Raw genomic sequence first — 25,033 nt, 5'->3', positions numbered from 1 at the left:
TTTGTCTCTGAGACTCGTAAGTTTTACTATTAGATGTTGGGGTGTTGACCTATATTTACTGATTTTGAGGGGGATTCTCTGTGCTTCCTGGATTTTGATGCCTGTTTCCTTCCCCAAATTAGGGCAGTTCTCTGCTGTAATTTGCTCCAATATACCTTCTGTCCCTCTCTCTCTTTCTTCTTCTTCTGGGATCCCAATTATTCTAATATTGTTTCATCTTATGGTATCACTTATCTCTCGTATTCTGCCCTTGTGATCCAGTAGTTGTTTATCTCTCTTTTTCTGAGCTTCTTTATTCTCCATCATTTGGTCTCTATATCACTAATTCTCTCTTCTGCCTCATTTATCCTAGCAGTTAGCACCCCCATTTTTGATTGCACCTCATTAATAGCCTTTTTGATTTTGACTTGGTTAGATTTTAGTTCTTTTATTTCTCCAGAAAGGGTTTCTGTAGTATCTTCTGTGCTTTTTTCAAGCCCAGCTAGTATCTTTATAATCATCATTCTGAACTCTAGTTCTGACATCTTACTAATGTCCATATTGATTAGGTCCCTGGCAGTCGGTACTGCCTCTTGTTCTTTTTTTTGAGGTGATTTTTTCCATCTTGTCATTTTGTCCAGAGGAGAATAGATGAATGAGAGAACAAAATGCTAACAGGGTAACAACGATCCCAGAAAAATATACCCTAAACAATCAGAAGAGACCTGAAACCAGGGGAAAAGAAAGGGAGAGAAAGAAAAAAGAAAAAAAACAAAAAGATAAAAAATATATATATGATCAAATATGATCAGGCTGGTGCATAGATCTGTGCCACACACTAGATTTTGGGTGTATTTTGGTCTGTTAGAATAAAGTGCATCCCAAAATTTGAAAGAAAGAAAAACTTATATATGTACAAAAATAAGGGTAAATTTGATGAAGGGATGAAATATGACTGTAAAGATGAAAATTATAAAAGATTTTATAAAAGAAATTGATAAGATAAGAAGTTGGTTGAAAAAAGAAAGAAGAGGAATTTAAAAACAAAAAAAGGGAGAGAATGTGATCAGGCAGGAGACTAGAACAAAGCTATACAATAGAGATTTAGGGTATATTTTGGTCTGTTAGAAGAAACTGTATCCCAAAATTTTGAAGAGAGAACAACTTATATATATACCAAAAATAAGGCTGACTACTATGAAAGGATAGAATATGACTCTAAAAATGAAAAATAAAAAAGATTTTTAAAAAAGGGATTGTTAAGATGTTGGTTGAAAAAGGGAAAAAGAAAAATTAAAAAAATAAAAGAAAGAAAATAAAATTAAAAAAATTAACTTTGAAAGACTAAAGAATCAGGGGGGAAATAGCCATGAATTCTATGTACTGTATTCCCCTAGTGCTGGCATTCTGCCATTCTCATTGATTGGTAAACTTGGTCTTGGCTGGCTGTTCTTGCTGATCTTTTGGGGGAGGGTCCTGTTGCAGTGGTTCTCAAATGTATTTGCCAGAGGCGGAATTGCCCCACCCTTGCCGGGGGCCAGGCTAAGTAATCTGCTCAGGTGTGTTCTCGGCAGCTTTTGTTCCCTGCAAGCTTTCCATACAGCTTTGAAGAATGAGGGTGAAAATGGCGGCTTCCCAATCTCCGCCCCAGAGGAGCTGAGAACTTGGGGCCCCACTCCTTAGTAAGCCCCCAGAGAAAAGCAGTTAATAACTCCTGTCTCCCCAGTCTCCAGCCACACTCCGTGCTCACCCGGCCTGTGACCAAGCATTTCTATCTCTGGCACACGACTCTATGTGGAGTCTCCAAACCCAGCAGATCCCTGTGGTGCGCTCCCACGTCACTCCTCCCGGGGGAGGAAGGGGATTCTCCCCGGATATGCTGCTTGTTGGGTCTCTGCTGGAGGAGAAGTGGCCTGACTGTGCTGTGGATCACGGTTTATGGCAACCCCAAGCTGAGAGCCCACTCCTTGGCTCTGTCTTTGCAGCCAGCTTCCCTGCTCTGATACCTGGGAGTTCTGCTGCACTCAGGCACCCCAGGTCTTTCTGTGACCCCGAGGGTCCTGAGACTACACTGTCCCAGCGAGGGTTCCACCCCCCGCTTAGCCACTGGAGCGACATCCCTCAGCGGAGCAGACTTCTAAATGTTCCGATTTTGTGCTTCACTGCTCTATCACTTGCCGGTAGCAGTTGACAGAGGCTCCCTCCCCACCGCCATCTATCTTCCCAAATATCGCCTTGGATTTACTTCTGTGCACATCCTACCTTCCAGAAAGTGGTCGCTTTTTTGTTCAGAGAGTTGCTCTATTCTTTTCTTTGATCTCCTGTTGAGTTTGTAGGTGTTCAGAATGGTTTGATCCCTGTCTAGCTGAATTTCTGGGACCGGACAAAATTTAGGTCTCCTACTCCTCCATCATCTTGCTCCTCCCTCCTATTTTTATATTTTTAATGACTAATGAGCTGTGACAAAGTACTTTGAAGGAGGAGACAAAATGGAGGTAGAAAAATGATGAATAATTTATGAATAAAGAATAAATGTTATGTTCAATAATTAATTATAGATAAAAAGTAAGGAAATAAAGACAGGAATGGAAATTAGGGGACCAGATTCTGATCTCTGCTAACCATTGAAAAGCTACCATGCAAGCATATTTTCCACTTCTTACTTGAATTCTCTATCTGTAAATTCACCAAAAGGTAACTGTGTAAGGAGCATCAGAACACAAATCAGGGCACTAGGTCTTGGCTCTTCCACCAACCAGCCCCGGGAGCCTGGTCAAGCCCCTAAGCCTCTCTAAGCTTCCCTTCCTTCATTCCATTTAATTCAACAATTATTTCTTGAGAGTGTATAGACAAGAATCTCAAATAACACAGAACACTTGCTGTCAAAACCTTCTAGTCTATTTAAGGGGCAGATGAGGCAATTATATGCCTACCTATAATGAGACTTTGATCAAACTGCACATCAGCTGCTTCTGTCAGTAAAAGTCTTTCTCATTGTAATAATTCATGATCTGGACATTCACATAGCACCAAAGCAAGCACTCAGCTGGCAAACAGAATTGCTTAGAATTACTGCCATTGTCTCAGGAAAAATACATCACCTCTCCAATTTTCAATCACCTGATCTATAAAAATAGGCATGAAGGTAACTATCTTACCTTCTTGTGAGAACTAAAGCAAGCAAGAATCTGTATATAAAGTACACAGAACATTGGCACAAGAGATAGCAACTTTTATTAGTAGTATTTTTTATCATCATCGTCATTATCATTCTTTCCTCTTTGAACCAGATTTGGTTGATGAAACTTACTAATCCGAAATAATTAGTGAATCCTCTAATAAAGTCTTGGTTCTGCTTATGACCAGTCATGTGTCCTGCTGCACGTGATTTTCCTACCCATAACTTCACTGTGTCTCAGTTAGCTTGTTTTCACAATAAGAATGTTAATATCATTTACCTCACAGGATTGATAGAAGGGTTGAATGAGATAACACTTATTACTAACCATAATATCTAACACATGGTAACTGCTTGGGAAATATATTTTATTATTATAAATATTAATGTTAATTTTGTTCCCTTTTTCTTTAATTCTTTTTTGAAAAACTAGAAAACAATAAATGGTAGTTATTCCTATTAATAGTAATAGTATATCAGCAGCATGAATTATTGAAACTTCTTAAGGAAGGGACATGGAATTAATAGTAGTAGTCATTATTAAGTGAGGTCATGAAAACGGTTATTGTAACCTATTGTAATCTAAAGATGAGAGATATCTGATCAGGGTGAGTTTTCGCTTTATTGCTGATGTACAGTTTCTCACACGACTGATGAGGATATTCAACCAGGAAAAGTATCCCTTTCTTTGGAAAATGACCCCCTAAGATGGACAAACCGTAGGTAACTAAATGAGAGACCTAGAAATGTCAGTGGGGGTGGGAGAGAGTCTGAAGATTTTGAAAAGCAATAAGTAAAAAAAAAGTGACAGTTTGTGCTAGATGGAGGCAAAGTAATACCGTCATACAGTGAGGAAATAGAAAGTATTTCTGGGAAGTAAAGATCCACTGATGATATTAGGCAGCTGTGTGGAGCCTCAGAGACTATGAAGAGTGTCAAGACCATCAACAGAATAAATTGGAGGTCAGGAGATCATGCTGCTCATCAGTCAGTGTCACTGGTGATGAATGTTTCCAGGGGAAAGGTCAGTGGATGAGAGGTGACTGGAGTATTCCAGGGAACAGTGCTCCTCTGTTAAATAGGAGGCTCTTCGAATACTGACATGTGATCATTAAACCTGTCATGTCAGTAAGCAAGGGCCAAAATCAAATCAGAGAGAAGACTGCAGGAGTTTTAATAGACTAAAAAAAAAGATCAAAATTATTAAATGTCTTTCTTTTGAACTGTTACCTTTATTTTGAACTATTACTTTTAAATAATTCATGAGGCAATGCCAATTGCTGTTTTAGAACCTACTCCTTTCTTAAAAAACAAGTACTTGATATCTAAACAATTGCAAAATAAGCCAACTTTTTGTTGTCCTTTTGCAATTTGTCTACATATCTCTGATGAAAGTAAGCTTGTAGAGCTGTAACCAGTCAATGCAGTCTCAGGTCAAAAGCCCTGGTGACCAAACACAATGCCAGAATTAAGCAAGGCTCATTTTTAAGTGGGTGCATATTATGTGTTTGAATTGGAATGACCTAATTTATAGAGTCATAGTGGATTTATTAATTAATCTTTAGACCAAGTGCAAATACATGTATCTGGCAAGGCATGAGGATAAGCAGAATGGACTGGACTCACCCAGACCAGTTCTAAGAATTGTTATCCCTGTGACTCAATCCATATTACTTAATTTTTCTGAGACATAGTTTCTAACCCTGAAAAATGGAGTTGGTAAACCCTACCTCAGATTAGCTGTTATCATTAAATAAAGTAATGTGTAACAAATATGTAGTAAATTGAGGGGTATATGTTAGGTTATCAATAAATGACTGTGTGTGTGTGTGTGTGTGTGTATGTATAGGTCACAAAATTTGGCCTCATCTCATTTTAAATATGAATACGGACCTCGTGCATAAAATTATTTCAACAAATATTTATTGAGTCTCAGGTACTATTTAGGTGGCAGAGATATAGCAGTGACCCAAACAGCCAAAGTCCCAACCTCATAAAACTTACATTCTAGTGGGAGGGAAGCAGAAGATAAAGAAGTAGAAACTCACTGTGTATGACTATGCTAATATATCAAGGTACACGAGATGCACAGTGCTGTTGGGACAAAGATGGAAAGGACTATAAATTTAGAAATATATGGTCAATGGTGATTTTAGAGGGAGTGGCTGTTGTTGAAAAGCTAAGCTCTGTGTAAAGACATGAAGATGAGCGAGGAAGCCATGTGGATAACAAGAGAAGCACATTTTAGGCAGAGGGAAGAACCTGTGTCAGGTGCCTTGAGTCAGAATATGCAAGGAGAGCAGTGTGGCTGAAGCAGAAAGAGCAAGAGTGTCTATAGTGGGGGAAGTCCAGAGGTTTAGCAGTGACTGGATCTCAGAGGGCTTTGGCAGTCATTTGTGGGGATTTGCTCTGAACTCTGAGGGAGATGAGAACCACTGAAAGTTACAAACAAAGAAATGACAGGAATTGATTGAATATCCCAGCTGCTCTTTTAAATATGTCTCCAGGAATCTCTATTTGAAATTCGTACAAAACCCAATTAAGAAGTTGCTATTTTTGTTGTCATTATTCAGGTAAGGAAAAGGGAGACACAGCGATTGGGTGATGGACCAGGACCACATGGCAAGTTAAGGTGGAGTTGGGTTTCCAATCCAGGCAGGTTCAGTACACTGCTTGTGCTTTTTTTCATTTTCAGTTGTGTCCGTTCTACCCCTTACCATGTCAAATCTACACCTTCGTTGGGTAACAATACTTTTATGTTCATTTCTTCTGTTTTGCAGTCTCTATTTTCAACTCATTTTCTCATTTTAACATGTCACTGTGAATTATGTATGTATGTATTTGAGATTAGAGTCTTAACAAGATCTAATCTTTAATACGAAACTCTTTAAGAAACCACAATTTTCCTTGGGTTATCTGTTCTTTTGTTTCTTCCAGACTATACTTTTCCTTGGTCCTTTTTTATGTCATTTCCCTTTACTTTCCTTTTATCTTTCCTTTCTTCCCTCTATTCCTCTTTTCTTTTCATCCTCCTAACTTCCTTCTTTCCTTTCTAATTTTCTAACTTGCTAAATTGTTAACTTCCTATCTCTTTTTTTTCTGAAATAAGCAAGGTGTTTCTTATATATTATGTAATTCATCCTACAATATTTTTGGTTATATCTGCCTCTCCCCCTGTTTTCCTGTTTATTCATCTTAAAACAGAGTCCTTCTAATTTGGTGTGGCTCACCAGCCCCAAAGCATAGCCTCTAGCAACAAGTTCTTGGAAGCTTATTAGAAATGCACTACCTCCAGCTCTGCCCCAAGATCTGTACTTTTACTGGATCCGTAGGTGATCTGGAGACACATTAACATCTTAGAACACTTTCCCTGCATAATGGGAGACATGGCATAGGACTTACCAGCTTTAGTCACTGTCCATTGGCCTTTTAGGTAGAATCTGCTTTTCAGATTTACACCTCCAGGAAAGTTTAATTGCAAACATAATCCTATAGCCATCATCAAGAAGAAATTCATCTGACGTCACAAAGATAGCAGAGTAGAAGCCCTCAGCTTCAGACCCTACAGAGATCAACAATTACACAGCTACCCATAAATAAAAATAGTTCTGGGAGAGCGAATCAGCAACACAGTGGAACAAAACACTAACAACAAAACTTACCATACGAAAGGGGAAGGAAAAATGATATGATCTCACACATAGAAAATGCTAACGACTCCACCACATAATGTTTAGAACAAATAGCTAAATGCAATAAAGTTGCAGTGTACAAAATCAAGAAAAAAAATCAGATGCATTTTTATTTTTATTATTTTTTTAAAGATTTTATTTATTCATTTGAGACAGAGAGATACAGAGAGAGAGAGCATGCGCAAGGGGGGGAAGCAGAGGGAGAGAGAGAAGCAAGCTCCCCGCTGAGCCAGGAGCCCGATGTGGGGCTCCATCCCAGGACCCTGGGATCATTACCTGAGCCAAAGGCAGACACTTAACCATCTGAGCCACCCAGGCGCCCCTGGATGCATTTTTATACACTAATAATGAACTATCTAAGAAAGAAATAAAGAAAATAATTACATTTACAATATCATCAAAAACAATAAAATACTTCAGAATATGTTTTACTAAAGAAGTAAAAGATTTATACACTGGAGGGAGCCTGGGTGGCTCAGTTGGTTAGGCGACTGCCTTCGGCTCAGGTCATGATCCTGGAGTCCCTGGATCGAGTCCCACATCGGGCTCCCTGCTCGGCAGGGAGTCTGCTTCTCCCTCTGACCCTCCCCCCTCTCATGTGCTGTCTCTCTCATTCTCTCTCTCTCAAATAAATAAATAAAATCTTTAAAAAAAAAAAAGATTTATACACTGGAAGTATAAGATATTGATGAAAGACATTGAAGAAGACACAAGTAAATGGAAAAAAGATATAGAAAGTTAAAAACTTAGGAAGTTAAGAAAGATATTCTATGTACATGGGTCACAAGAATTAATAAGGTTAAAATGTTTATCATAGCCAAAGCCATCTATAGATTCCATGTAATTCCTATCAAAATTCCAATGGCATTTTTCAAGAAATAGGAAACACTATTCTAAAATTTGTATAGAATTTCAAAAGACCCCGGATAACCAACAAAACTGAGAAAGAAGTACAAAGCTGAACACATCACACATCCTCATTTTAAACTATATTACAAGCTACATTAATCAGAACAGTGCATGCTGACATAAAAGCAGACACATTGACCAAGGAACAGAATTGAGAAACTAGTAATAAACCCATGCATATATTGTCAACTAATATTTGACAAGGGAGGCTTGAATACTCGATGGGGAAAAGATAGTCTCTTTAATAAATGGTATTGAGAAAACTGACTATTCACATGGAAAAGAATGAAATTGGACCCCTATCTTATACCACTCAGAAAAGTTAACTTGAAATGGACTGAGGTCTTAAACGTAAGACCTGAAACCATAAAACTCATATAAGAAAACATAGGGGTAAAGTTCCTTGATATCAGTCTTGGTAATAATTTTTGTATATGACACCAAAAGCATAAGCCACAAAAAAAAAAATGCCAAGGCAACTTATGGAAAGTGAGAAAATATTTGCAATTCATATATTGACAAGGGATTAATATTTAAAATATATGAGAGACTCATGTTACTTAGACAAAAAGCAAGTAATTGAATTAAAATAATGGGTAAAGTACCTGAATAAACATTTTTCCAAAGAAGACATACAAATGACCAATAAGGACACGTACATGTGCTTAACGTCCCTAGTCCCTGAGAATGCAGATCAAACCACAATAAAATATCACCTCACACTTGTTGGAAGACAAGTGACAAAAGTGTTGGCGAGGCTGTGGAGGAAAGAAAACCTTTGTGCACTGTTGGTGGGAATGTAAATTAGTACGGTTACTATGGAAAACAGTATAGAGATTCCTCAGAAACTCAAAAGTAGAACTGCAATATAAGTCAGCAATCCCACTTCTGGATACTTATCCAAAGGAAATGAGAACGGGTTATTGAAAAGACACCAGTTCCCCCCATGTTCATCAAAGCATTACTCACAATAAACAAGACATGGAAACAACCTAAATGTCCACCAATGATGAATGGGTAGAGAACATGTAGTATATATAAATAATGGAATACTATCAGCCATTAAAAAAAAAAAAAGAAGGAAATCCTGGCATTTGTAGCAACATGGATAAAACTTAAGGCATTATGCTAAGCGAAATAAATCAGACGAAGACAAATACTGAGTGATCTCACTTGTATGTGGAATCTAAAAAAAGCCAAATTCATAGAAGCAGAGAGAATACAACTGGGAGGCAGGGGAAATAAGTTGTTAGCCAAAATGTAAAAACATCAGGTTAACGAAGGAATCATTTCTGAGGATCTAATGCACAGCATGGTGACTATAGTTAACAATATTGTATTGTATGCTTGGAAGTTGCTATGAGAGTAAATCTTTTTTTTTTTTTTTTTTTTTTTTTTAAAGATTTTATTTATTTATTTGAGAGAGAGAGAGCACAAGAGCGGGGAGCGGGAGAGGGAGAAGCAGACTCCCTGCTGAGCAGGGAGCCCGATGCGGGACTCGATCCCGGGACTCCAGGATCATGACCTGAGCCGAAGGCAGTTGTTTAACCAACTGAGCCACCCAGGCGCCCTCTATGAGAGTAAATCTTAAAGGTTCTCGCCATAACAGCAACAATGATGGTAATTATGGGAGGTGAAATATGTGTTAAATAACTTCATTGTTGCAAACATTTCTCAATATCGACATGTACCAAATCATCACAGCATGCACCTTAAACGTATACAGTTATTCTATGTCTATTATATTTCAATACAGCTGAAAAATAAGAAGAAATTTATCTGAAAGTTTTGCTAAATAAAAGTGGAGCCATTTTCTACCCCCATTCTCTCATTCTGCACACACAGAAACATGAATTTTATAATCTGCAATCTACAGCTTTCGCTAATTCCAGAATGCTTTCAGTTTTTGCTTCACTAATTTTTTTTTTCTGGAAATGCTCATTTCAAAGATGCAATGAGCCACTGTTGATTCCTTCCTTTAATTCTCCTTCCAACCCTGATCTTTGTAAAAATAGAAGTCAGTAAATATTCTTAGAATGAGAAGTACTGATAGGAAGAATGCTGTACTCATTGCTTCTCAGAAAATCTACCCAGTTCTTCAGTCTCTGGGAAAAGGGCAGAAAGGGGAGGAGAAATAACATGTCTCCTTCCGCCCTTCAGCCCGGTCGGTTTACTCCATTTCTGATGGCAAAATATGCATTGGAAACCAGCTGTGCTTCTTAGGTCATTGCTATAATTAGAAAATCTTTCCAGATTCTGGCAAAATCCAACTCTGAGAATTAGTTTTCAGTGTTCTCATGGGACTCAGAGAAGTGAAAATACCTGCCTAAACTACTAAGAGCCAAGATGATCACACACACACACACACACACACACACACACACACACACACCATTCCATCTAATGCCCATCTACTGACAGGCTTTACATGTTTTAAGCAAAATCAGAGGAATACCAACATGCGTACTCTCCAACGGCACTACTATCACTACGTTTCACATTTTACTGCCATTTTTGCAGCTGATGTGGCCCCACATCTTCTAATTACATTTCCAGGTCTCATTCACCACAAATATCTACAGATCGTCTTTTCCTAAATCATGGCCTCCATGTGGTTAAATCTGGGGCCTCCTTCCTTGAGCCCCCGCTGTTTGCATCCTGCTGTGACAGACTGTGAGCCCCTGGGTGCTAGCCAGCTGCACCCCCAGGAAAAGACCTGCACGTATCTCTGCTACTGAAGCCTTTGATTGCTTTGTTCATGTGTTGTATATGAGCACAGGGAGTAAGTATCTCTCTTTCCAAAATAGTTACATGTCTCTTTTACCTCATTGTATGGGGGTCCTAGACTTATAGACTGTGAAGCAACATCTGCCTTATGAAGTCAGGAATGCTTTTGTTTAATCTAAAATAATTTAATTGCATTTGTTTTATGTAATTTGGTAAACCACAATAATATTATCCATAGATTCCAGTCCAATTGCTCTGTGTTTCCCAGGCCACTATTACCTGCTTTTTGCCATCCAGTATTTTACTGTGAGTCCTGCAACTATTATAGATCTGAAACATTCGAGGACTGGAAATACCAAATGAGAACTTGGGGGGCATTATATCAACCAAATCATTATTTTACTTGGAAAATTTAACTTAGTCAAACCAAATAGTAATATAAGATGAAACCCATGTGTATTCAACTGCCAAAAAGTCTGTTTGTTTTAAATGGCTTTTATTTCCCCTAATAACACTCCTGGAATATCACTTATAGTATTTTCACTTTTTTAATTGTAGTATTTTTAGTTTTGAATGTCCTGAAGATATATATAACTAATTAGTCCTCAGAGCATATTGATTAAATTCATTTACATTTCATAGTTCTAGAGAAAGGGAAAAATATTAGTGGAAAGTTATTCCAGAATACCACACAAAAAAATGAATAAAAATGAAAAAAAACAGTTAAAAATAACAAAATGTTCAATGTAAACTCTTTTTATTCAATGTGAACTCCTATTGCCAATCAATTTGAACATATTCTAGGATAAATCATCCTATTTAAAACTGTGCCCACAGATATTTTTCTCCTTTTAGCAATTTTCCTTTATTGCCCCAGTAATTTAATATGGTGAATATGTTAATATTACCAATTTATCCTAGGCTTGTCCATGATGCCTGAACTATCTTTGTAAAGGACCTGGTATGCAAAATCTCACTCGCAGAACTGTTTTATAAATTTTGAAGTGCTATGGGTCAATTCGACAAGCATTTAATGTTAACAATTACTTCAGCAGAGGGAATTATATGCCAGACATGTCTGATAGACTCAAGAGTCAGAAATAAAATGGCAGTCAATTCGAGCTCATTGACATTGGAATGAGATAAGAATTTTGATAGTATTGAGATTACTATGATGCATAAAGCTCCGTGATACAAAGAAGCATATCTATTTATTTATTTATAATGTATTTTTATTATCTATTTATTTATACCTATGGGTAGCTTACAATGCCATAGGGTCCATTTAAGATTGTACCTTAGTCGAAGAAGATTGGATTTTCCCTTAGGAGATTCTATCTCCCTACCAGAAAGGAAGGAAGCCATATTTCTAGGACCTGGCCAATAAATGGATATCTCTTTTGTTGTTGCTTTATCATCAGAGTTGTTAGTATTTTTAAGGGAATTCTGGAAGAATAAATGGTAAACTGTTTAAAGGGAGAAAAACCCAATTAGTTTTTTGGCTGTATCTTTTTCAGAGAGATAATTATCACATTCTAGTGTGGTTATCCATAGGCTAAATTTAATTCCCTGTTGACGGAGCTCTTTCTTTGAAGGGGTTTGGCATTTCTGCTATCAGTCATCAGCAAATGATTTAGAGGCTGCATTCATTTCTTATGGCTTCTGTAACAAATTACAAAGTTAGAGGCCTATAAAGACAGAAATATATTGTCTTATAGTTCTAGAGGTGAGCTATCTGAAATGGGTCTCACTGGATTAAAATCAAGGTGTCAGCAGAGCTGCTTTCCTTCCAAAGGTTCTGAGGGATAACATGATCCTTGCCTTCATCAATGTCTAGAGACCAGCTGCATTCCTTAGTCTGTGTCCATTTCCTCCAACTTCAAAGCCAGCAATTCAGCATTTCCAAATCCCTTTCTGACTCTGATGTCTTCTTCTGACAGCATTTCCAAATCCCCTTCTGACTCTGATGTCCCTCTTCTATTTTGAAGGACCATCTTGTGATTACATTAAGCCCGCCCAGGTAATACAGGATAATCTCTCTAAGTCAGCTGATTAGTAAAACTAATTACATTTATATCCTTAATTCCTCATTGCCTTGTAACCTAACATATTTAGAAGTTCTGGAGATTGGAACATAATCATCTTTGGGAAGCCCTAATTCTACCTACCACAAACATTTGACAAAAAATCTCTGGGGCCCTATTCTTGGCTATGAATTTCAACTGATTTTGGTGGACTCCCAGGTAGACCTATATAACCACCTTTGCTGGGTAGAGAGTGGTCTAGGAGCCAAGGAAAATGGTCCCTGCCTGGATCATGAAGTGAAGAGGAGTTAAACTTATCTTGACATTTTCTTAGACTATTTACTATTTGTCATTCCTGAACCCTTAGCAAAGTTACCTACCTCCTTCCTCATTGTACTGTTCCTGTTTGCAGACAGTAAGAGAGCGGTTGTGAGTCCATATTTTGGTGTTAGGAAAAACAGCAGCACCCTGAAGCCTGAGTGGTATTGATTTGTTAAGGAAAAGGTTCATTCTTGAGGAACAACCTTTCGTCTACACTTGCCATTGTTCGTTACTTGTCAGTATTGGAGAGAATTGGCTTGATTTTTTATTATGGCAGCTTTCTTTACGTGCAGTAGTCTAAAAATTAATCAAATGTGATGTAAAAAAGTAACTAACTTAGTATAGAAACCCTGATAAAGTAATAACTTCAAAGTACCATGAAGTGAGAGTAATGAAGCTTCGTGGCAATAAAGATTCCCTGTATGGAAATTTCTGGTGTTTCTCCCGTTAGCTATACTCAAGGATATTCTTACTTGATGTACTAACTTCACTGTCATGATCAATTTGTCATTGTTTCCAATTGCTCACTCCCTTCCATATATTAGAATTGTATATCCATGACCTTTGTCATATGACTATGTAGTGCTTCCTGGTATGAACAGAGTTATGTGTTGCTGCTCTGTTGTTATTGGACTGGCCATTTTACTTATTTTGGCTAATTAATGGAATGTGGATGGAAATGGCAGCATGTGTGCTAAGTACCTATACATTAAGAGGTCCTGCATGTTTCTGCTTATTCTCCTGTGCTCCTGCATTTTCTAGGACATAGGTAATACTCGAGGTAGCATCTGGTCCAAGAAGAATGAATGACATGTGGGACAGGCCTGAGCTCTACCCATAGCCTGCAGCCCAGCTAAGCCAATCCTGTGCAAGCATGTAGTCATATAAGCAAGAAAAATATAGGTTTCATTAGTCACTGAGATTTTGAAGTTATTTGTAGTATTATGGAAGGCCATATCTGATTACTACAACATCCAAAATTGCACCAAACAAAAATTTCTGTTGATTGTATCATTATGTTCTTAGTAATGCAAATCAAAATGAATCATCCTTGGCTCTACTATTTTTCTCAACTTCCATATATAATTAGTCAACTAGGTCCTATAAATTACCCCGATTTAATTTTTCCATATTTGTCCCTACTCACTTTCTCTGCTTGGTAATAACAGCAGCCTCTTAGCTAGACTGCCTTCATTTCAAGCATTCCAGTCCATTCTTCACAATGATCTAGAGTCAGAGAATGCCAGATCCCTAAGTAGAATTTGTAACTGTCTCTTTACTCCCTATACAATGAAGGTCAAACTCATTGTTGTGACATATGCAGCCCTTCATCATCTGATTTCTGCTCAACTGATTACTGTCTCATTCTCCTACATTATCCTATGCCCAACCCCAATCGTCAAGTCCCTTAGAAGCCCCTTGATATGTGATTTATCAGTCTCATTCTTGTCTTTCTTCAAAAGCAAAATTTCCTTTTTTAGAAATGTGCTTACTTGATGTATTCATAATCGTCAATTAAGCATGCTCTAAGATAGAACAAAAGCCTTTTCATTAGTAAAATATTCCTTGACTTTGTCCAGATCAAATCAAATGCTGCCTTCTTGGCTATTCTAGTCCCTTGCACAGATTATGACTATAGTACTTACTGTACCAGAGCTGACAGCATACCTAGAGCCACTGTAACATACGCAATTTGTTATTCTTCGTGGTCCTTGTGACTTGAACAGTGCCTGATAGATTACTTTATGTTTGCATTCCCTCATTCGTTAAAAAAATAGAAATGAGGACTCTATATAATAGGTGATGCTTTAGGCATTGTGGATAAAACTGAATGAAATAAAGTACTTCTATCACTTCCATGATTAAAGTGTGCAAGCACAGTATTAAACACATACATATATTAGATGATTTAATTTTCTCAAACACTCTGAAAATTATGTAGCATCCTTACTTTTCATATAAGGACACTGAAGCTCAGAGAATCTGAAAAGCAGTGAGTGATGTGATTCCTCACTTTGCCCATTTTTTCCCTCACCTAATATGGGCCAGGACAGGAGTTCTGTGGATGCTGCAGTGGCCATGAAAGACATATGTTCCAATTATTTGTTGTTGCTGAACAACTCCAGGACATAATGATATAAAACTATCATTTTACCTTTGTCCTCAGTTTTGTGAGAAAGGAATTCAGATGATTCATCTCCAGTCCACATAGTGACAGTTATGCCTAGAAGGTCCAATTCCAAATGGCTTTTTCACTCATAGCTGTCTTAGTTCACCTTGAGGCCTCTCTCCTCCTCTCTTGCTTCCCTTCTCTTCTCTTCTCCCCCTCCACCCCTCCCTCCTTTTTTTTATTATTATGTTATGTTAATCACCATACATTACATCATTAGTTTTTGATGTAGTGTTCCATGATTCATTGTTTGCGTATAACACCCAGTGCTCCATTCAGTACGTGCCCTCTTTAATACCCATCACCAGGCTAACCCATCCCCCCACCACTCTCCCCTCTAGAACCTTCAGTTTGTTTCTCAGACCCCCTCCCTCCTCTTTCAGTCTCTCTCCTCCTCCCTCTTTCTTTCCCTCATCTGCTCTCTCTATTTCTCTCCCTCTCTCCCTTTCTCTTCCTTTGATGTATCTCAAACTCCAGGCCTCACACTACTGCTTGGACGTTCTCATAACATGATAGTTTCTGGATAATAGTACATAAAATTGACTTCTTTTTGTTTTGCAGATCTCAGCTTCAATGTCAAGACCTCAGAGAGGTCTTTCATAACAACTGATGTAGGATAAGTCAGTCACTATCAATTCTTTCACTTGGTATAAATTCTCTGCAGAGAATTTATCAACATCTTACATATTTATTCATTCATTTATTTTCCATAATTTCCTCTGGTTTATTCATTATTTATTCAGTATTTATCTATTGAGAACCTACAAAATATCAACTACTATTATAAAAGTTTAGAAAACAGCAGGAGGAAAAACAAAGAAGTACTAAGACCCTTTATGGTGTGGTGTATCCCCACTAAAATGTGTGCTTCACAAGGACAGCAATCCAGTCTGTCTTATTCATAATTGTATATCCAGAGCCTAGAAACATGCCTGCCATGGGATAGATGCCCAATAAACATTTTTGATTGACCAAATGAACAAAATCATTGGGCCTACTATGAAAAGGAACAGGAGGAATCTTAGGGTGGTATGAGAAACACAACAGGGAAACTCATTATTATTTTAAGATCATAGGAGACCTCCTTGCAGAAGTGATATTGAGGCTCAGAATTGCAGGATGAGTTGGAGTAGTGACAACAGCAACATTAGTGGAAACAGGTTTTTCACCAGAGTGATCTGCCTCCTAGTGATAGAACTGAGATTCAGGGGAAAGGGGAAAATAATGAGAAGGAATATGCAATTTTCTCTTTTTGGGGGGGGACGGGTTAAAGTGAAGATATATATTCATTTTCATATTAAAATCATTATAATTTTATTTTTAACCCCTAGCTATTGAAACCATACCTTATAATTACCTAGTAAGAAGGTCTTCACAATAACCACAGTGCATTGACTTTTTTTTTTTTAAGATTTTATTTATTTATTTGACACAGAGAAAGAGCACAAGCAGGGCAAGTGGAAAGCAGAGGGAGAGAGAGAAGCAGGCTCCCCACTGAGCAAGGAGCCCAGTGCAGGGCTCAATCCCAGGATCCTGGGATCATGACCTGAGCTGAAGGTAGATGCTTAACTGACTGAGCCACCCAGGCACCCAGTCACTGACTGTTCAATGAAGACTTTTTAAGTTGATGTTCCCAAATGCTCAACCTGTTTTTGAATTAACTTAAATATTTTCAAGCCACAACTAGTAATCTTCTTTTAATTATAGTTTCAAGATGTACTGGAATTTTACTGAAGATCTCCAATAACGCTTTAATATTACCTAGAGAATGTATGTTTCAAATCCCCCTTTACCTCCAAGCTTCCTTTCTCAATTACTATCTATCTACAGGCTCCTTATCTGATTCTCATTAGTCCTCCATGGTCTTCCTGATTCTAAGACTCCAATTTCCTCTCTCTCCTTGGGATGTCTTCTGTTTTAAAGATATGACAACCACTCTGACTCTGCTCGTTCAGGATGAGAAAGAAAAACACTATTTCAAGATTTATCCACATTTGGTTTTGCCTTATATAACATCTCACTACAATAACTTTTAGTTTCAGAAATAAGTTCATCTATAAATTATGAAACCACCAGGAAATATAAAACTTCATAAATTTGATAAGTACTCAAACACTTGGATATGTTCATGAGAATGTTAATATTTAATAGCACAGCAAACAAATCAGAAGTTAAAACCAGAAGTTTAAACAAAATAAAACCATATGCTGTTATATGTAATCTCCTCAGATTTCTGGTCCTGGTCCTTCTTTAGGTGGAGTCACAAGCCCATTCTCCTGATGTTTCACTTCCTAACAAGGGTCTTAAATTAAGATAGTGCTAGACTCTCACTGCCCCTGTATTCTCATGGAGGATGGTAACCTGGTGAGTTAGGGAGAAGAAGTTAGGTGGGCAGAGCTCAACCCACTATCAGTTCAGTTTTAGAGTCCGGTCTCCAAAAAGCTTGTATTCTGGTCCATTTTTGTCCCCCGTGGTAAGTTTATTGGTAAAAGTTCCTCCTTGATGAGAGTTCAGGTCTTTTGTTACCACACACTGAGCCATGCTCTCCAACAGCTCCATCAATTATGTGAATGATATTTTTGTCTCCATATGACAAAATCCTTTATATATATCTTAACTTGTTCAGAAGTTGGATGAGCAATAGGAATATCATTTATTCAGACCCTTCAAATATCAACACTGTAGGACTAATGTAGGAAGCCTATTGGGCATATGGTACTAAAGTTCCACAGAACTGGGATCCTTGTTCTTGTTTTGCCATTAAAAGATTGTGTGCTCTTGGTTAAATCATTTAGACTCCATGAATCTCTGTTTTTTCAGTCTTGAAACTGAGGAGAATGAGCTGAGTTCGTGTTTTTCAAACCCTAAGTTATGAACAATCCCAAGAGGAAAAGTGAAGGGGGGCCAAGTGGAGAAGTAATTTTGGAGTTCCCATATCTGCTTTAACAAGGGCAGCCCTACATCTAGCAAATATTGAGCTTCCCAATAGGACTTTACAACTAAATATTTGAAAACCATTCCACTAGATGATTTCTATTACTTCTTCCATTTCTGACACAGTGTGGCTCCATGTAAAATTCACAGGCAATGACTTAGTATAACGGGAATTATGCACGCTTGGGAGCAAAAACAGACCTAAATTTGGATTTTGACTCTAACATACACAATGACATTGGACAAGATGTACAACAAAATTGTTGAATGCATGGATAGTTAGTTAGATAGAGATATGCTGTTTTTGTTTACATTAAATGGGGTGGCATGTGGGCAATCCCTGAAATCAAGGAGAGTATTCAACAATTGGTAACTCATTCCTATTCTCCCCCTTTCCATTTTTCAAAGGGAAAGCCTGTTCAATGATAACATCAAATATTTATATAGTATTTTAACCATTTTTACACATGCATTGTCTCATTTGATTCACATGGTTCTCCAGTAAGTCTACATTAGTTTCCTCCTTTCTAAAGTGAGGAAACCAGCTTAGTGGTCTGCTCAAGGTCATTTAGCTAATAAATGGGAGGCTTGGGGTTTGAACCTGGGCTCTCCAATGCTGAATCTATGCTAGTTCTCCTGAACTAATAAGGCAGCTCTGAATGAGTCATACATATTCAGTTTCATCTATCATCATCATTTTTTCTAGTTCAACTCATCCATGTGACTCCTGTAAAATGAAATTGGCAATTGTTTATGGCACCAGCAGTGGGTTGTTATGTCAGCTCATCTACTGAGGCAGCCATTGTGAAATAATGTGTGCAGTGACCCCTCAGTGTGAAGTCTAGCACCTATGTCATACTTGTCATTGTTCAGCAGTAATATCTGCCCTGCTACTCCTTAAGTACACTTTCCAAGTACTCACATCAAGGTGTTTACTCTCAAAGCAATTCAACTTATACGTTTAGAAAAATTGCAGACCGGTAAGCATGGTTTTCTATGTGTAAGCACAATACTTCAATTTTTACTCCAGGTGAAATAGTATTGAAAGTAAAAACATTCCAAAGGAGAGTTTTGGATAGACAAGCTGTTATCATTGCTTCAAGAATGCTGTGTTGGTAATTATTGTTGATTTTGTTATAATCAACCAAATTCCATAGAACATATAACCCAATTCTGCCATTTTCTGTCATTTCTACCTGTGTAACAGAACTGTTTTTCAGGTGAAAAACCAAAAAAGCAATGGGGCCCTGCCTTCTGTGATAATATTTTTATTGCAAGTCTACTAGGAATATAGTTCTTACAGTTTCTTTGAACTTGCCCCCAGTTCCAACTAATTTCCCTCACCCTTCTTACTCTTTCTATTCTTTCTCAAACCACTCAGAAAAAACAACTAACAAACAGATAAGCAACAATAAAAATGCAGTGAACAACAGCAACACGTATCCACAAGGATAGCTGGAAAATGAATGAGCGTGATATATGACTTGTGGTTTTCACTGATGCCTTTCTTCTTTGCATATCCCACATTTGGTCCTAAGTCTAGTCCTGTCATCTTAACCTTAAAAAGATATCCAGAATTTGATCATGTTCTACCACCTCCTATTCACTGACCATACCCACTCTCATGGATTATTCTGATGGCTTCCTGACATTTCTAGATTTTCTGTCAACAGAGTCTCATTACAATACAATAAACTAGGTGATTTTTCTTATAACAGAAACCAGATATCATCCTTCTTTTGCTCTGAACCCTGCAATCTGCTTATCTCCCTCAGTCTAGTAGCCAAAATCTTTACAATGCCCTATGAAGCCTTATAAATTCTGGCCCCTTGTTACTCTTCTTGTTACTCTCCCCCTGTTCCTTCTGTTCTAAGCACACTGATCTCCTTGTTGTTTCAAAAACATACACCTGGTCCCAGACACCTGTCTACGGCCTTTGAACTACAATTGCCTTTACTTGGAACTCCCTTCTCTGAGATCTCCATGGGGATGTATCCCTCCTCTCCCACAGGTCTTTAATCAAATATTACCATTCCACTGAGAATTTCTCTGACCACTCTAAAATTGTACATGGTGCTCCTTATCCCTCTTTCCTACTTTATTTTTTCTTTCTTTTTTTTAAATTTTATTTTATTATGTTATGTTAATCACCATACATTTACATCATTAGTTTTTGATGTAGTGTTCCATGATTCATTGTTTGCGTATACCACCCAGTGCTCCATTCAATACGTGCCCTCTTTAATACCCATCACCAGGCTAACCCATACCCCCACCCCCTCCCTTCTAGAATGCTCAGTTTGTTTCTGAGAGCCCATAGTCTCTCATGGTTCTTCTCCCCCTCTGATTCCCCCCCTTCATTTTTCCCTTCCTCCTATCTTCTTTTTTTTTTTTAACATATAATGTATTATTTGTTTCAGAGGTACAGGTCTGTGATTCAACAGTCTTACACAATTCACAGCACTCACCATAGCCCATACCCTCCCCAATGTCAATCACCCAGCCACCCCATCCCTCCCACCCCCCACCACTCCAGCAACCCTCAGTTTGTTTCCTGAGATTAAGATTCCCCATATCAGTGAGATCATATGATACATGTCTTTCTCTGATTGATTTATTTCGCTCAGCATAATACCCTCTAGTTCCATCCACGTCACTGCAAATGGAAAGATTTCGTTTTGTTTTGTTTTGTTTTGTTTTGTTTGATGGCTGCCTAATATTTCATTGTATATATATATATACCACTTCTTCTTTATCCATTCATCTGTTGATGCACATCTTGGCTCTTTCCATAGTTTGGCTATTGTGGACATTGCTGTTACAAACATTGGGGTGCACGTACCCCTTCTGATCACTACATTTGTATCTTTGGGGTAAATACCCAGTAGTGCAATTTCTGGGTCATAGGGTAGCTCTATTTTCAACTTTTTGAGGAACCTCCATACTGTTTTCCAGAGTGGCTGCACCAGCTTGCATTCCCACCAACAGTGTAGGAGGGTTCCCCTTTCTCTGCATCCTTACCAACATCTGTCGTTTCCTGACTTGTTAATTTTAGCCATTCTGACTGGTGTGAGGTGGTATCTCATTGGGGTTTTGATTTGGATTTCCCTGATGCCGAGCAAAGTTGAGCACTTTTTCATGTGTCAGTTGGCCATTTGGATGTCTTCTTTGGAAAAATGTCTGTTCAGGTCTTCTGCCCATTTCTTGATTGGATTATTTGTTCTTTGGATGTTGAGTTTGAACCTACATTATTTTTGTTCTGAGCCCTGGCTCTCACCAACATACTACATATTTTGTTCATTAATCTTGTATAATTTCTGCCTCTCACCTCTAGAAGATAAGCTCCACAGAGACAGGACTGTGCCTTGTATTGTTCAGTGCTTTATCCTTAACACCTAAACCAGTGCCTTGTGCTTGGTAGGTATCAGGAACTTGTTGAATGAGCAACTCTCCCTGCCATTCAATTTGCAGACTGAACCCTGATCAGTACAAAGAAGCTAGATCTCTGTAATGCATCATCCTCAGTATCTACAGTTTGATCACATGACCTTTGGCAAAATCAGCTGTTTGACTTTGCACAGGCCAATCAGTTTTACTCACCTTTTTTGTAAAATGTAAAAATTCATATGCAAGTCACATAGTAACTGTAAAATTTAAATGAGACAATGTGTAAGAAAAGAAGTTTTTAAAGTTTGATGTGATGAGCACTGGATGGTATAGGCAACTGATGAATTGTTGAACACTACATCTGAAACTAATGATATGCTATATGTTGGCTAATTGAATTTAAATTAAAAAATAAGAAAAAATAAAGTTTGATGTAAATATTTATGTTGTTATCAATGTATAAAGTTTTATTGCATTAGCTCTTCATGATAATTTTCTGACACAGTGGTATGGATGATCCCCCAAAGCATGGAAAGACTTCTGATTTGGGGTCAGGTTTCTTTCTTTCTTTCTTTCTTTCTTTTTTTTTTTTTTTTTGTTAATCTTACTGATTTTTAAAAACTTGGGTTTTTTTTTTCCTTCCACTACTTCTCCTTTCTACTTCCTGCTGTACTCAGTAACTATTTACTTTTTAGGTTTCAGCCAAAAAAGTTACTTCCTCCACAACGTCCTCCCTAGCTTCCAAACAGATTAAATTGGATTTATTTTTTATGTGTTTACATAGGACATCAAACTTTATTATTCTCAATTCCATAAAAGCAAAAAATTATTCAGTGTATACCTTCTCTACTGAAAGCACCATAAGGACATGAACCATATGTTTTTTCCCATTCTATTTTCAGCATGCAGCACAATGTATTACATTTTGGATATTTTTTTTGACTGAACAACAATGCATTTTTAGGAAAATTTAAATGTCAGTGATATATCTCAAATTTGAATCCTTATAACACAATTCACCTCTCCATGAGGACATTATTTTTTTTACCTCTTATTAGACTTTTTGTATATATGGCTTAACTACTACATTGTTATTATCTATATACCTTCTCAACTTCATCTTATCCCCCATATATTTAGCAGCATCTACTATGATAATATTTTAAGCATATTATGTATTACATGCTATTCTAATTTGTTTAATTTTACATATTTTTGTTTTCATGTTGCATGTAGTAATGCATGTGGTATACCTAACCTGATCTATGTGTAGTTTCTCTAATATTTATCTCCATTTTACAGAAGAGGAATCTAAGCTACAGGAAAGCCAAATATCTTGCCTCAGGCCACATAAGGAGGAAATGCAGGGTCAAAATTTTAACTCAAATAGTGAATTTACAGAACTTACATTCTACCAGGAGCATAGAGAAATGAGTAAAAAAGTTCCCCGGACACTGAGGAAATAATTATTCAGTGGCATGCAAATACAATTTAATTGATAATTTTGATATAATTGTTACTGATTAGACTGCCCACTGAATATAATAAAAGTCTTGATGCTCAGTAAATTCTAATTTAAAAAAAGTTGTTTTAATAAATAATGCTTTGGTTTTAGTACATAGTTTATCAGAACTATTCACACTCTGTCCACCACACACACACACACACACACACACACACACACACAAACACACACAAACTCAAGATATTTGAGTGGGGTTTACACCTTGTTGACTAAAAATCACATATATATGTCTGGGTTCATGATAAAGAAAAATACAGCACCACTGTCACTTTGGAACAGACCTGCATAGTTTGTGAGCTACAGCAAAAAATAAATGTGTTATATTCCACTTTGGGAAGACACCTCAAGAAGAAAAGTATTGTCTTTTTCTTCAGTTGTAAGGAGATTCAGTATCCGTATCAAGTGTTCTGCCAACTACATCCTGGTTCTTCCATCCTTGCTCCCCACGTCTGACAACAGCAGATGATGAGAATGGGGGTTTATAATGAATCCCTCGGCAAAAGAATGACAGGGCTCTTTGCTACTGTCCTTACAGCCAGGGTCTAGACTTCCTGGCTATGAACTGGATTCTTCAGTTTGATTGTCCAAAGAATGCCAGCACACATATTCACAGGGAGGTGGGATGCCAGGTACAGAAAGGATGGCAAAGCTTTATTAATCTTGTTTCTCTCAGAAGAAAAAGGGATGATTCAACAGCCTCTCATTGTCTGTGAGGGAAATCAAAATTAATCCAGATAAACTTACAGGTGTTTAGAAAAAAATCAGAATTGTTTTTAGACCAAGATCAAGATTTAAAAGAAAAGGCTCAAAGATGTTTTGTCCCCTATATTCATTCAACATATCTAATGAAGGATAAGTATTTGATGTGAGCAAGTTACCTATACCCAAATATGGCCTGTCTCCTGGTCTTGCTGTGGTACCACAGGTAAGATTTCTTCAGCAAATGCATAAACAACCCACCAAAGAATTGTTAATGAGTTAAGATAATAAAGTAATTGTGTCAAGAATTGTTCCCTCACCAATGATGAAGTGGAATAATTTAGAGCTCACTTCAATGAGAGAATGTTCATACTTCAGAAAAGTGGGAAAGGACCAGAAGGGTCAGAGTCCAGAACTGGCTAGTGGTATTAGTGATGAAGAGGAAGAATAGAAGGTAGATGAGGAGGAAATGGAAGAGAAGCTGGGAAAAGCAAAAGTTTGTCAATCTCCATCTGTCATTAACATTGATGAGACACAGAAGATCAAGGAAGGTCCCATGCTGTTCTTGGAAGAAGAGGAAGAGACCTGAAGCTGATTTCTTCAAGGTGAAGTGGCACAGTGTCTTTTGGGTTGGACCTTAAAGTGCATAAAGCTTTATGGAAGAAAGCAGCTCACATCCAGTGTCAAGAGAAAAGTGACCATGGTTGCAGAAGCAAACAATGTAATAAAGAAAAATTCATATATTTACATGTATAAATGATTATACAAAGTTAAAGATTATATGTTACAAAAATGTATTGGTTTATTCAATTTACATTTAGTTACATTACTTTCATGGGAAACCTACATGTGTAAATGACTTAGTTCACAATAGCTTCTTAACTCCGTGTGTAGTGTCTGCAAAGTATCTCAAGGGAGTTGTTAAATTTCTATAATCAAAAACGTAAATGCAGCATGAAGAGTCTGTATTTCACAGTAAATATAGAGCTGGGAAGAACCTTAAAATATAGATGGTCTCTTCTCAGCTGAGAGAATGGAGGCGCAGAAAGGTTAAGTGACCTCGCCAGCAACACACAGAGCATTGATTCCCAGAGGAGTGCTAGGACCATGTTACTTCTCCATTAATTCTCCTGTGAATCATTTTATGGCTTGAAGACTCCCTGTGCAATAAAAGTTTATTAGCCATGTGTCAGGAACTTTGCTAGGTGCTGGAGTTACAGCGATTTATGAGATATAGCCCATGCCCTAAAGGACATCACAGTCTAATGGTAAAGGTAGACACAAAACATGCTATGGAAACTAGTAAGTGAAATGCATACAGAAGAGAGACACATGACCCAGCCTTAAGGGGTCACAGCAGAGGTATTGGAGAGAGTGACCTCCAATCTGAGTGTTAAAGGATAAGTAGAATTTTTCCAGGCAGGTTGGGGGATGGGAGTAGGAAAAGCCCTATGCATAGGAAAGGATTAGCTAGGCAGAGTACACATA

The 25,033-nt window shown here is 37.6% G+C and overlaps 1 pseudogene; it reads left to right on the top strand.

Moving 5' to 3' along the window:
* The first annotated feature begins 23,077 nt into the window (after positions 1-23,077).
* LOC118530475 (putative ATP-dependent RNA helicase DDX10 pseudogene) lies at positions 23,078-24,305 on the top strand (annotated as a pseudogene).
* Positions 24,306-25,033: the final 728 nt, after the last annotated feature.

This window comes from Halichoerus grypus, chromosome 3, assembly GCF_964656455.1.
Source record: "Halichoerus grypus chromosome 3, mHalGry1.hap1.1, whole genome shotgun sequence".
In the NCBI taxonomy this organism is placed as follows: Eukaryota; Metazoa; Chordata; class Mammalia; order Carnivora; family Phocidae; genus Halichoerus; species Halichoerus grypus.
Note: the sequence above shows the minus strand (reverse complement) of the source record. Positions and strands in the feature narration are given on the sequence as shown.